The sequence below is a fragment of the Bos taurus genome, chromosome 1, assembly GCF_002263795.3.
Source record: "Bos taurus isolate L1 Dominette 01449 registration number 42190680 breed Hereford chromosome 1, ARS-UCD2.0, whole genome shotgun sequence".
Classification (NCBI taxonomy): domain Eukaryota; kingdom Metazoa; phylum Chordata; class Mammalia; order Artiodactyla; family Bovidae; genus Bos; species Bos taurus.
In genome coordinates, this window is record NC_037328.1 from 72,084,869 (window position 1) to 72,100,093 (window position 15,225).

The window sequence follows — 15,225 nt, forward strand, 5'->3', positions numbered from 1 at the left end:
GCAACTCTACCAGGAAGCAGGGAACCTACTGACTTCATGAGGCCTTCCCAGCATCTAGAGCCATCTGGACAAAGACAGGACAGGAAGCATGAAGAACAGAAGCTTTTAACACCCCCTCTTCCCATGAGCGTCTGAGGCCTCCTCCTGATTTGAGGGACAAATGCCGATTTTATGTACTTAATGTGTTGATTGGAAAACCATAATTTCTTACTAAATGTGAATACTTTCTCTGTGTTCAGCTCTCCCTTTGCACATTATAGAAAGGTTTCCCTGATGGCTCAACGGTAAAGAATCCACCTGCAATGCAGGAAACATGGGTTCAATCCCTGGGTCAGGAAGAGCCCCTAGAGAAGGAAATAGCAATGTCTCCACTCCAGTGTTCTCAGTGGTAAGTCCCACAGACAAAGGAGCTTGGCAGGCTACCTGGGGTCGCCAGAGTCTGACACGGTTTAGTGACTAAACAACTGCAACAACGTTATAGAAAGTATACCTTGCTCATTGGTTCACTCCTGCTTACTTTTTACTCTGAAAATGTCATTCCTTCTGAAACTAGTTTTGAATTGTAATAGGAAAGTATGATTGCCATTGAAAGGAGAAGGAATTTTTCCCTTTCAAACAAATAAAAGCCCTGAGGTACCAGATCTTCTAGTAAGTAAGTTCACTGCCAACCTACAGCAAAAGAGTTACCCACAGTAAAGGGAGACTATGAACATTAGTGTTTTACAGAAGAATAGCCTAACTTAGAGACTCTTTCTTTGCTCTCAAACAAACCTTACTATTCATTGATATTGTTTATCAATAATGTCTAGTATTGTACCAACCACTTCCACCACCATCTTAAAAAAGACAACTCCCTTTAAAGTCACCAAGAACAGCCAGCAGGTGGCTACCTGAGAGAAAAATTTTCAATAGAGGATGATGGTTCCCTAAATGTTAAACACAAACTGGAAAAAAATAATTACAAAACAATTTAAAATTAAGAAAAAATTGTTATTTCAGCATAATAAAAGTTAACTATTCAGGGAGTAAAGAAACTTTGTGAAAACAGAATCCAAAGAACATTCCAGAAAACATGATTTTAGGCCACCAAATTCAGTATGTGAAGAAACAATGTGATAGTTTTCTGCCTGAGGGACAAAGACTGGTAACTCCTGCAATGTGTTCAGTTCTCTGCTCAGGGGACTGGTTTGACTCATTATTAAAATTATGCCTAAGAACGCCAACAGCTCACATATTAGCTTTGACAGGAAAGCAGCTCTTCTTGTTCTTAGGATTACTGACTCCAAAGACAAATCCGATGTGTCAATGCTAAATAATCTCCTTCACTCCTAGTCATTGGTTGGCCTTTCCCACTAGATGATGAGGGCCTTAGCGCAGGGATGCAGCCATTCAGTTTTGTTTCCCTCACTTCTATTACAGAGGAGTGGAGTTAACACATGGACAGGTGTGAAGCCTGCCTCAAAAGTCAAATTCCCTTAAATGATACAAGTGAACTTACAAAACAGAAAGAGGCTCACAGACTTATGGTTGCTTCGGGGAAGGGAAAGTTAGGGAGTTTGGGGCTATCACGCACACACTGCTATATTTTAAATGGATAACCAACAAGGACCTACTGTACAGCACATAGAGCTCTGCTCAATGTTATGTGGCAGCCTGGATAGGAGGGGGATTTGCGGGAGAATGGATACATGTACATGTGTGGCTGAGTCCCTTCACTGTTCTCCTGAAAGTATCATAACATTGTTCATCAGCTGTACCCCAATACAAAATTAAAAGTTCAAATTGTGGGGAAAAAAATAAATTCCCTTTATTTTAAAATTTTATTTGTTCTATTCTTTATACCTATCTTTTTGGCATTTGAAGGACTTTTTAAACTATTTTGACCAAAAGCACCTCAGACTTTAGCTTATAATAGATTTGCACCGTTTATGAAGGATGATATTGTTAGTTCCCTTGGGGCTGTTATTTTTCTTTTATTTACTATGAGTCAAGATCTTCAAATTGCTAAATAATATTAATATTCTGGATTCTGAAATGTTAATTACAAGTACTGCTGCTGCTAAGTCACTTCAGTTGTGTCCGATTCTGTGCGACCCCATAGATGGCAGCCCACCAGGCTCCACTGTCCCTGGGATTCTCCAGGCAAGAACACTGGAGTGGGTTGCCATTTCCTTCTCCAATGTGTGAAAGTGAAAAGTGAAAGCGAAGTCACTCAGTCATGTCAGACTCTTTGCGACCCCATGGACCACAGCCTACCAGGCTCCTCCATCCATGGGATTCTCCAGGCAAGAGTACTGGAGTTGGGTGCCATTGCCTTCTCCAATTACAAGTACTACAAATGATAAAAACTAACTTGTACCAAGTATTATGGATAACTGAGAGCAAGTTATTTCAAGTATTTACAATTATAATCCACCCACAGACCATGGTTTTCAGAGAGTCCATATAACCTCCACATCTCATCCGCAGCTATGTGTCCAGCTGCCTGCAAGGGCTCCATCCCCACCTCACTGGGGCTTTGCTGCTCAGGCTCCATCAAGGGAAACTGCCAACATTACCTATTTGAAGCAGATTGTCTTAGAGTACACCTCTAACGTCTGTGGGAATTCAGCAATTCCATCAAGAATAAGCAAAACAAAAATGTCAAACATTAGGCCAAAAAAGCAAAGGATACCTCCACAGGTGCCGAGAGTGCAGTACTTTGGGTACACTGCTTTTCGGAGAATTGACGTGGAGCCTCATGAAGTTGCTCACACTCTAGAGAGGAAGATAAACAAGAAAATCAACCATTACAATGTAGGATTAAGAAGCCTCATAGGATTAGGAGCTGTAATCGAGGTGAGAATTGGGCACTGGGAGCACCAAGCAGGGGCACCCAACCCCAGCCTGAGGGGTCAGGGGAGGTTTCTCTCAGGAGCGAATCCTGATGCACCTTTGGAAACACAAGCTGAAGGCAGCCAGAAAGAGAAGGATGAAGAGGCGGCATCCCAGGCAGAAGAAAGACTGTCACTCGAGAGAACTCAAAGAACTCAGTAGATCTGGGGCCCAGGGTCTATGGAGGAGCAGTGGAATATGAAGCTAGGTAAGTGACCAAGGTCAGATCACACACAGCCTTGTAAACCATGACAAGGAGTTCCGATGTCAATTTGAAGGTGAAGGGGAATGATTGAAGGATTCAAATCTAGGAAGTAATAGAACTTGCATTAGAAAAATAAAACCAGAATACCAGCTTACTAAGCCACAGTGAAAACAGTCCCTAAAGAGTAGATCAGAAGCTGGAGTCCTCTGGGAAGCTAGTGCTCTGCCTTCAGTTGGCTGCAGGGGATGCCAGGGCGTGATGAAGAAGTTGGTGAAATTCAGACAGCAGGCTAAGACCACTCCACACATGATGTGGTCATATTGGATTAGGGTCCACCTTCACACATCTACCTACCACCTCCCAGACACCTTCCTCCTGGGAAGGACACTGTTCTGAGCTGAGTGATGGCCCTGGCAGCAAAGGAAGATGGAGAGAGACAGGTGAGCATAAAAGTGGGAGCTTCTTTGGAGTGGCTGTTGCACTAATGTGTGTGATGTTGAGGGTCTGAACTAAGGCAGTGGGTATGAAACGGACAAGGCAGACTTAGGATATTCTTAGCAGGCAGAATCAGATGGACTTAGGGACCAACTGAATGTGGGAAGTGATGGGGAAGTGGGTGTCTAAGATAAATGGTTACCAGGAGGTGTAGAGGGAGAGTCAAGGTGTGAAGGCATGTTTGTATGGGAAGATAACTAGACTCATGACCTGCTTCCTGCTACCTTTTAGGATTACCTCTTGCCACTGCTGAGTATAGATCCTTTTCACCTGCTTGACTGAATCACTTGCAGTTTCCCAAAGGTGCCTACCCTTCAGATCTTAGTCCCTTTGTACACATAGCTCCAGATGACATGATACGCTCCCCTTCTCCTGCTCTTCCTGGATGACTGCAACTTACCAGCTCACCAGTTCTGTCCAGCCAGCCTTCTCTGGCCCTTCCCTTGCTTTCTTTCCTACCCAACTGTTATGAGTTGAATTGTATCCCCCCAGAAGATACATTGACAATTCTAACCCACAGGACCTGAGCATGTGAGTTTATTTGAAAACAGGGTCTTTGCCTATTTAATCAAATTAAGATGAGGTTATTAAGGTATATCCTAATCCAATACAACTGCTGTCCTTATAAGAAGAAGAAAATGCCACATGAAGACAGAAATACATGGGGAGAACACCATGTGACAACAGAGGCAGAGATTAGAATGATGAAGTGGCCTAAGGAAAGCTAGGATTATCGGCCACTGACAGAAACCAGAAAGAGCTAAGGATGGATTCTGCCCAGAGTCTCAGAGGGCACACAGCCCTGCTGACACCTTGCCTTCAGACCTCTAGCCTCTAGAACTGTGAAGAATAAAGTTTTGCTTTTTTAAGCTGCTTGGTGGTACTTTGTTACAGCAGCTACAGAAAACTAATATACCAACTATTACTTTGTGCTCATATTTCCATATTTGTAAATGCTATATGTCTATGCAGGCATTTACTATCTAGTCTGGTTCTTTAAACTATGAGCTTATCTTTAAAGATAAGAATTCTTACACATCTTTGTACATAGTGCACACTGGAACAATGAAGGCTTAATAATGAATATTTCTTTCTTTTCATTTATTTATTTTTGGCCATGACATGTGGCCTATAGGATCCTAGTTCCCCAACTGGAGCTAGAACCTGGGCCCCTGCCGTGAAAGCATCAAATCCCAACCACTGGACCACCAGGAAATTCTCAACTATTTCTTATATGAGAAAAAAAAAATGAGTCAAAGTTCTGGATGCAATTTAGAGACTGGCAGGAGCTTAGGAGATGGCTGCAATTGAAAGGGGCAGACAGAGTATTTATCTAATATTTTAGCTGATATGAGCCCGAAGGAGTTTTTACCTTGGGGTACGGGTCAGGGTAGTGGGAGTGATGATAAAGGAAGCAGCCTTGAGAATCAAGGAGAAAGGCCCACCCTTCCTTCCAATCCCAGGGTTCCATGACACATGGGTGAGCTGCCAGCCATGACTTATAAGAGCTGTGTGGGAGAGAAAAACCAGAATTCTGCTAAGGTGATGAATGCAGGCAATATTCTGATAAAGTCATTTGGAGTCTCAGGCCAACACTCAGCGTGTATGCCATCACAACAGACCTGCTTGGTATACAGCCACTCTTCTGAGTCTCCAGACTGTTCCCCATCACTTGGCCATCCTTAGGTCCCCCAGTGAGCCCAGAAACTAAAGGAGGAACACTTGCCTACCTGTACAATGGTCATTTTTCTTTCTGCCTGTTTGGAGCTAGCCCACACCGTTTTGGTTATCCAATATTCTGAGCAGCTTGTTTGTGAGGCATGGAAGCTAGAGTGCCAGCAGCAAAGGCAATGGGGGAGAATGAGCACTGAGATGCCTGAAGGTGACAGTGGGGAATGAGGTCTCAGGTCCAGGGAGGCTGGGGGTAACAGGCTTGCAGGCCAAGTAAGTGGAACTGGCCGTGGGTGTCTAAGAGCTGGTCCATGGTGCCATGTGAACTCTCTAAAAGCTGCCTGAGCTAGGAGAGAAGCATGCTAGCCTACTTGGCTCCTGGAAGCAGCTGGCTCAGAAAGAAAGGGTTTGGCCAGGTCCCAGAGCCTGGGAAGATTGGAAATGGAGTTTGATGCCTGTGTGGGGGAGATGGGAGCAAAAGACATTTATGCTAAATTCCACTGAGAGTTATTTTAGTACTGACTTTATTACATTCTAATTCTTCAAGAAATATAATCTTATATTTAATAAGTGTGCTAACTTGATTAACCAGAAGACTTTATTCCTGCCCACTCTGTATAAATTTTCTTTATTTCTGTGTTCTGCTATGGAAGGAGAAGAAATATGAAACAAAAGCAGTTAATGTGTTTATGTGTTCTCTTTGACCCTGAAAGAGCTGGAAGGAATTTATCCTGCAGGCTTAATTCATTGTTTCCTATTTAGAGGGATTTAGCAAGATCAAAGTGAGTTTCAACTATAGTCACCCATGAGGTCTACAATCCTGCACTGTAGCCATTTTAGCACAGAATCAAATATGCTTCTGGACTTTCCTCTGAGATGTGGCAAATATAATTCATTGCCTTTGATAAGCTCAGCTGAGCATTGTAATTAGGAATGTTAGAGTGTTAGGGGTACAGTGGATCTTCATAAAATTAAGATAAAGTCAATGTTTGCTACTGCTGCTGCTGCTAAGTCACCTCAGTCGTGTCCAACTCTGTGTGACCCCATAGACAGCAGCCCACCAGGCTCCCCCGTCCCTGGGATTCTCCAGGCAAGAACACTGGAGTGGGTTGCCATTTCCTTCTCCAATGCATGAAAGTGAAAAGTGAAAGTGAAGTCGCTCAGCCGTGTCTGACCCTCAGCAATCCCATGGACTGCAGCCTTCCAGGCTCCTCTGTCCATGGGATTTTCCAGGCAGGAGTACTGGAGTGAAAGTCAGTGTTTACTATGGGTCTATCTTGGGCTTCCCAGGTGGCGCTAGTGGAAAAGAACACACCTGCCAATGCAGGAGACTTAAGACATGCAGGTTCGATCCCTGGGTTGGGAAGATCCCCTGGAGGAGGACACAGCAACAAACTCGAGTATTCTTGCCTGGAGGATCCCATGGACAAAGGAGCCTAGCAGGCTACAGTCCACAGGGTTGCAAAGAGTCAGACAAGACTGAAGCAATTTGGCATGCATGCAAGGTTCTATCTTGGACACAGTTGGGTTTCCAAGTAGGTCAAACATTAATGACAAGCAAGTAATAAGAACATTCTAGTTAGTTACCTACAATACAGCAGTATAGGTGCCACAGTTTAAAAACAAAATTCTAGGGACAAAGCTAGTATTCACTTTGGCTTCATTTTTAGTTCAGTTCAGTTCATGATGCTAGCTAGAAAACCCCACATATGAGAAAAAGTGAAAAGAAAATTCCTCTGTGCCTTAGAATGTTCTTGATAGGAAATATTTTTTTAAAGAAGATTGTTGGCGATCTTCAGTGTTTCCTGCTTTATGTTTCACAGATGAGAACGTTTGCACTGAAACCACCCACCAATGGAGGCCCACTGCTGGCTTCCCAAGTGTGAGCTTTTCTTGCAGTCTTCCCATCCAGCTTTCCTGACTGCCAGTCCAGGCGGAGGAAACATCTAGACACCAGGCACAAAGCTCTTGTGAGGGCTTTGTGGTTCCTAGTGAGGGTCCCCTCTCCACCTGCTTTAGCCACAGGAGAATGAAGAGGGTCTGGACTCCCAGACCACAGGCCCACTTCATAAGAACACCTGATGATACAGGGGAAGATCCTTTATGAACACAGCAATACTGCTCTCAAAGAGCACAGATCAAATTAAAACTGAATGCATGTATGTGAGAACAAATAATTTTTTTAGAAAGGGTTCTAAACCTAAATTAAAGAATAGCTGCTGTTGTTCAGTGTATGAAACCAAACCATTGGTGGCACCTAGAAAAGGACCTGGTACATAACAAGCCCTTGATAAAGATTTTTGACAGACTGTTGTTGACAGACAACCCCTCCACACACTTTAATGCAGTCTCTGCTTTATTCAGTAGACTCGCTTATCTCAACTGTTTCTAGCATTATAGCTGGTTAATAACTCACTCTGCCATGTGGAGCAAGATATATAATCAGATAGAGTTCCAAGAAACTGATATTTTTAAGGGAACCATTGATTGAGGAAGAATTTCAGAAATATTTATTCTATTTATTCACAGATTTGACCAACATTCATAGGGTGCTGCTCATGGGCAGACACGGCATCTGTTACGTTATACTGTTGTGGAGCTGAGAGAGGAAATGCTCCTGAAGAGGCCACTGTGGGAGAGATAGACAGACACTTGGAGAATTACGATACCACAAGACAGAGGCGGGCAAATAGTTCCTCAGGATCCAGGTGGAGGCAAAGACTAATTGCCTGAGTGGAGTGGGAAGGAGGTGACCCTTGAACTGGGGTAATTCCGGGGCAAGAATGGGGGACGGCATTTCACACAGACTAGTAGAGCGTGAAAAAGTGAAGGAACATGGGGTGCTTTTGTTACTGAGCCATGTTTGTTCTGCCGGTCCTGCAGCAAGCCAGACCACTAAGACGATGAGGTCTGTAGCAGCGAGGATTGATTTGTAAGGCAGCCAGGAGAGGAGCCAAATCTCAGATATGCCTACCAAATGCTTGGGGCTCTGGACGTTTATGGAATAAAACTGCATGATGTCTTGAGGTGTGGGAAGTATGGGAAAAGGTGATTGGAAAGGGGTGGTAACTGTCTTTCTGTGCAGGTGTAAATAAGCTATGGGCCTCTGCACATTCAAAAATGAGGGCATTGAGCACCATTTGAGGGTAGAGTGTTTGACCCTGTGATGTCAGAAGGTCACTGAGTGGACACTCACTTATGTCCAGCTCAGCTTAGACTAGATATAGCTGACTTCAAGTTTCTAGAAAACAACTCTAGCGAATACCTTATCGTTTAGGCTACGTGTTGCATGGAGGACACGCGAGTCTTAAAATAACCTTGAATTAGTGAAGGTAGGTGAAATAGATTTGACTCATGGCCACAGTTTCTTTCTAGCACCTTGAGAATGGTAGTGAGACTGGTCTGAAGAACATAAAGAGAAAGAAAATGGATGTGAAAAGACAGGGGGCCTAGGAAAACAGATAGGGCCAGATAGTGAAGGCCCAAGGAGTTTGGACTTTATCCTATGTCATAAGCAGTCACTGAAGACTGAGCTCTTTGAGTAAAAGATAAAAGGGGGGAAAGGTCTAATTGCTCCATTTCTAACACTGCATCTGCCAAAGCAGAGTTGATTTTATACATTACATATCATTACAAAACATGATTAATTTTTTTTTTGGCATGACAGCAGTAGTAAGATGAATGGACAGTAAGGAAAAATGGAGATCAGGCCCGAGACCAGTCTAGAACTGTTAACAACAGTCAAATAAAAATAATTAAGATTATGGGGGGGGGGCGGGGAGGGAGGTTCCAAAGGGAGGGCTGTATGTATACTTATGACTGATTTATGTTGGTCTTTGTCAGAAAACAAGAAAATTCTGTAAAGCAATTATCCTTCAATTAAAAAATTAATTAATTAAAAAAATAAGATTACATAGTTGAGAAATTTCAAAGTAGAACAGATGCAAGTGAGCATAAATACAGTTTTTAAAATAAGAAGTCTTCCCACTGTAAACAAAGACTATAGGCTTCAAAATATATTTAGGGTTTTCCATGAAGTATTTATACCAACATCACACGTATTCTGAATCAAAGTCTATACTCTTTATTCCATTATGAGTTCACAGAATAATAAAATGCAATAGAATCTGGCAGTATTAGCACAACAAAATTACAATATATGTCACTGCTTGCTTACTACGCACAGTAATTTACAAACCAGATCCATTGACACTTACAGAAAATGTACAATGACAAAAAAGCTGAAAGATTTCTGGCAGGCACAAGAGACATTTGTAGCTTAGCCAAGAATATAATTCACATTTCCTACTTACAGTTTCAGGGTTCTTCATACTACTTATCCTGCCTTCTTTTTTCTTTCTACTTTTTTGTCTGATAGGTTTTGAAAAATATAAGTACTTTTCTAGACTTCCTCAATTTAACTAGTTTTTAAAGTGTCAGGAAAATATCTAGGAACTAATGAAACCTTGTGTAGTTGACAGGGGTACCTATGCTATGTGGATCTTCTCAGAAAAGTATCTTGGCGGTGTTTCGTGGTGTGTGAAAGACATCCTTTTCATAGGCATCTTTGAAGAGATGACAGACAGTGGAGAGTTGTAACTCAAAGCCATTTTTTAAGTAAAAAGATGGTTAGTCTCTATCCTTGGTTTTCTTTCTCTCTTGAATACTTTTGTATTTTTGTTTAAATAATCTTGCCCCTGCTACCCCAAATTTCTACCAGGTACTATAAAATCTGTGATTTCAGATGGTAAAGAATCTGCCTGTAATGCAAGTGACTGGGGTTCAATCCCTGGGTTGACAAGATCCCCTGGAGAAGGAAATGGCAACCCACTCCAGTATTCTTGCCCAGAAAATCCTTTGGACAGAGGAGCCTGGCAGATTACAGTCCACGGGTTGCAAAGCATCAGACATGACCAAACAACTGATACTTTCGCTTTCACTATAAAATCTGTGATTTTTCTTGTCCCATGGAGGGATTACAGGAAATGAAAAACAGTGCTATTCTTGACAAGTAAAGAGCTACTGCTGACTCAGTGGTCATTAAGTCCCAGCCCTTGGGTATTTTTCCGGAGGTTAGGGGCAGGCACTACTGCTCCTCTGCTTAGTGAGCCCTGGTGATGACTTAGGCAGGCTGGTCACAGAAGCCACTTCTAGCTTGGAATACTGTTCCTGGTGGGAAACCAGGTGGTATTGGCCTCAGTGGCCTACTCCAGTGAGAAGAGAGCCAGATGGCTCAGCTATGCAAGGAGGTACATTCAACACGGCTCCTCTTCTCCTCTTTATGTGTAGCACTGAATCAGCAACCACGATGAGGTCTTCAAAAGAAGAGCAGAGGTAACTAACAGGTAATTCTTAAACATGTAGATATTGTTAAATATATATTTCGCTTCAATAGCTATCTCTAGAAACTGAAACTGGAATAGAAGATTCCATCCAAAATCTATGTCTTGGCAGCCAAACCCACACAAGAAATTTAACACAAATACAGCCAAATTCGGTGCTTGGGCTGTCATTTGGAAACCTTCTTTGGGCCACACTAAAGAGTGTTGTTGTTGTTGTTCAGATGCTAAGTCATGTCCAACTCTTTGTGACCCCATGGACTGCAGCACACCAGGCTTCCCTGTCTTTCACTATCTCCCAAAGTTTGCCAGATTTATGTCCATTGTGTCAGGGATGCTATCTAACCATCTTATCTTCTGCTGCCCTCTTCTCCTTTTGCCTTCAATCCTTCCCAGCATCAGAGTCTTTTCCAATGAGTTGGCTCTTTGCATAAGGTGGCCAAAATATTGGAGCTTCAGCTTTAGCATCAGTCTTTCCAATGAATCTTCAAAGTTTGTTTCTTTTAGGATTGACTGGTTTGATCTCCTTGCAGTCTGAGGGACTCTCAAGAGTCTTCTCCAGCACCACAATTTGAAGGCATCAGCTTTGGTGCTCAGTTTTCTTTATGGAAGAATCTGCCTGCAATGTGGGAGAACTGGGTCAATCCCTGGAAGAAGGTAATGATTACCCATTCCAGTATTCTTACCTGGAGAATTCCATGGACAATGAGCCTGGCAGGCTATAGTTCATGGGGTTGAAAAGAGTCAAACATGACTGAACAAGTAACACTATACTAAGGACACTATAGTAAGGAGTAAAGTGGTTCAATTATTCTAAAATAGAAAGAAAAACTGTACTGGCATTCATAATCTTGCAGTCAAGCTAATATTTCATTAATGTTTTTACACAAGAAAGTCATCTTCATCCGCATTCACTTTTAGTGGGGTTGGGAGTAGAAGAACTAATACAAGAGGCAAAAGTTTGACTTTTGATGATGGAAATATTTTTTCAAGATTCTTCAGAGAACTCTATATCATTCCCTGTTCCAGTGTTTTTTATTTTATTAACTGTAATAAAACACATTAGGTCACACTGTGCTAGCCCTTTTCATGAGCGTCTCAAAGCAAGGCAGTGCTTAATTTAGAGCCCAGTCATGTTAGGTCCAGGGAGGTGACTGCTGGGTCCAAGCAGGAACCAAGCAATCTGCCCCAATCTGCCCAATAATTTACAACATGAAGAGAAGTTTTTGTATTCCTTTGAAAACAGGATTACCACCGCGGAGCGGGGCTCCTGCTGACAGAGAGGCAATGCAGGTGTTAGAAACTTGGATGGAAAGAACTCAGGAAGGGAGGTGACCATCCAGCTTCCCCCTGGATGAGAAGCCTCTCTCTGCCCCAGGGGCTGGGCAGGGCCATCAGGGTGTAAAGAGCACAAATCCACCGGGCAGTGGAAGACCTGTGCCTAGGAACAGAAGTGGCGCCAGGAGCGGAGGTGCCAAGGGGGGCTGTGGAGGCCTCTGCCAAAACAGACAGCTCTGACTAGCAAACTTGTTGCCTTCCTGCCCTTCCTACTCACTCCCCTCTCCACTGTCTCCGTGTAGTAATTATTCCTTTACTGAGGCCCTGTTCCAGGCCAGAAACACAGCTACAGGCTGGGGCCAAGGCAATAAAAACAGAGTAGCTTCCCTGGTGGCTCAGTGGTAAAGAATCTGCCCACTAATGCAGGAGATGCAGGTCTGATCCCTGGGTTGGGAAGATCCCCTGGAGAAGAAAATGGCAGCATTCTTGCCTGGGAAATTCCATGGACAGAGGAGCCTGGTGGGGTACAGTCCAGGCATTGCAAAAGAGCTGGACATGACTTAGCAACTAAATAGCAAGTTTTCAGGAATCCTGCAGTTGTTTCTGAGGAGCTGAGTTCTAAAGTAATGAACTGAGTTGCTCTTCAGGGCACAGAGCCTGTGTTACGGGAGACTAGGTTTGGGGCCAGGAATAGGAGACCTGAGTGAGACCATTGCCATCGGGGTATGATACCGTATTTTCACCTTCTCTCCTCTCATCCCCCATGCCAGTGGCCAGATGTTGCTGGGAACCAGGGTGTCAGATCAATCTAAGGAAGAACTTTCTGACTCGGAGCTATCCAAAGATAAAATGAATTGTGTTGAGGGGTGGAGAGCTCCCAGCCACTGGATTTGTTGAAGAGTCTGGATAGCTAACTGGTAGATTAACAAGGTCCCTTCTAGACCTAGTAGTCTGTGAATCCACAGGGGGCTGGTCCACTTGAGGAGGATGAACTAGTCTGCTGCTCGGACCTGTCATGAGAATAATAAGAAGGCCTGATCAAGGAAAGGGTGATGGGCTGCTATATTTAGGATGGATAACCAACAAGACCTATTGTATAGAACATGGAACTGTGCTCAGTGTTATGTGCCAGCCTGGATGGGAGGGGTTTTGGGGGAGAATGGATACATGTATATGTATGGTTGACTCCCCTCGCTGTTCACCTGAAACTACCACAATATTGTTAATTGACTATACCCCAATACAAAATAAAAGTTTAAAGTTTTTTTTAAAAAAGGCAAAGGGTGATGGGAAAAAGCCTGGTGATGAGGGAGCTGGTGATGAAATATAGGAGCAGAAGGGGAGGAGTATATACAGCTGCCATAACAAAGTACCACATACTGGGTTGGTTTTAAACAACAGAAATTTAATATATCACAGTCTGGAGACTAAAAGCCCTAAATCAAGGTGTCAGCAGGCTGGTTCCTTCTGTGAACTCTAAAAGAGAATTTTCTCCATGCTTCTGCCAGCTTTGGGAAGCCCCAGGTGGCCCTAGGCTTATAGATGCATCGCTCCAGTCCTCTGTCTTCACATGGCTTTCTGCCTATAAGGACACCAGACATACTGGATTAGGGGCCCACCCTACTTCAGTACAACCTCATGTTAACTAGTTACATCTGCAGTGACTGTATTTCCAAATAAGTTTAGATTCTGAAGTATTGGAGGTTAGGACTTCAATATAACTTATTTTCGAAGTGAAGTGTTAGTCACTCAGTCGTGTCCAACTCTTTATGATCCCATGGACTGGTGGCGGTTTAGTTGCTAAGTAGTGTCCAACTCTTGCAATCCCGTGGACTGTAGCCTGTCAGGCTCCTCTGTCCATGGGATTCTTCAGGCAAGAATACTGGAGTGGGTTGCCATTTCCTTTTCCAGGGGATCTTCCCAACCCAGGAATCAAACCCAGGTCTCCTGCATTGCAGGCAGATGATTTACCAATTGAGCTATGAGGGAAGCCCATGGACTAGAGCCTAGCAGACGTCTTTGTCCATGGAATTCTCAGGGAAGAAGACTGGAGTGGATAGCCTTTCCCTTCTTCAGGGAATCGTCCTGACCCTGGGATCAAACGTGGGTCTCCCGCATTGCAGGCAGATTCTTTACTGTCTGAGCCATCAGGGAAGCCCTAACATTTTTTGGGGTGACATAACTTAATCCATAACAGGAGGCAACTTGCTTAATCTGAGCCCTCTGCCTTTCCCACCTGTACAACTCTAGTGCTTGGCACTGCACGGAGAGAGCCTGTGTAGCTGGAGTGGATACCACCCCCTCCGCTGGCCTGAGCTTGACTTTAGATACATCCGAGTCCTAAGAGTGTTCCCAGGGCTTTAAACTCCTGCCTTTCCCTAGAACCCAATTCTCACAGCAGCCACAGCACCTACAACCAGGATATACACATATCCTGGCCCATTACAGCGTTGAGTTCTCTTTTCCTCTCTCATCCAAGTCATCCCTGGTATCTTTCACACCCAGGCAGAGATAAGGTGAGGAGACTGTGTGTGGGAGAGTTTTTTTTTTTTTTTTTTGTATTTCTCTTTTGAGACTCATCTTACAAAGACCTAGACAGTCCCAGAATTTTTTGGCCTATTTCACAGTGTTGGATGGCTCCTTACACTGAGTTCCCAAGATTTGATGGGGGGAGACAGATTCTAAACCACCATTCTAGGAACTTCTGCCAGCGACCCCTTCCATGGGATTACCAACACAGAGGCAGAATGTGGTAAAATGGAGAAATATCAGACCAGAAGCATAGTCTAAATGAAGTTCTACGACCACACACTACAGATGGGTCTTGTGATAGTGGTGGTTAGGTCACTTCTCTCTAGCCTTCAGCTTTTCCAATGGTAAAAAATGTTAGACTATTTCAATGTTGATGTTCTATGATTTCATAGAAGTCAATATTCTATGATCCCACAATAGGTCTCTAAGGACCGTTCCAACGCTGACATTTCATGACTTTATAATGGAGAGTTAAGCTTTTTATGGTTGTTAAATGGAAGGAAAGAAGAGACACTGCATTTCTCTGAAAGTCAGTTAATGTCTTCGGGGAATGATGTCACCTTTGAGCCTCAATTTTCCGATCTATAAAATACACAACGAACAATAAGAACCTCATGAAGTGGTGGGAGCGACGGTGCTTGCAGAGATTAACCATTCGGTACACAGTCAAACTGTAAACCTCTCCTAAGGGTCTATGAAACAGCTCTCAGAGCCCCAGCCGCGGTTGGCGCTAACTCACCGAGAGGGCTCGGGGAGGGGGCGGGGCGAGGAGGTTGGCATTGTTCTTGTCCCGCCCTCACCCCCGCCCCGCCCCCGCCCCGCCCTAGATAT

At 43.7% G+C, this 15,225-nt stretch overlaps 1 long non-coding RNA gene across 1 annotated transcript; it reads right to left on the reverse strand.

Moving 5' to 3' along the window:
* Positions 1-13,246: 13,246 nt before the first annotated feature.
* Positions 13,247-15,211, reverse strand: LOC132345649 (uncharacterized). The gene is made up of 2 exons (XR_009495069.1): positions 15,134-15,211; positions 13,247-13,444 (listed from the first exon to the last, which is right to left on the reverse strand). It is a non-coding gene; the product is annotated as an uncharacterized lncRNA (long non-coding RNA).
* Between the last annotated feature and the right edge of the window lie 14 nt (positions 15,212-15,225).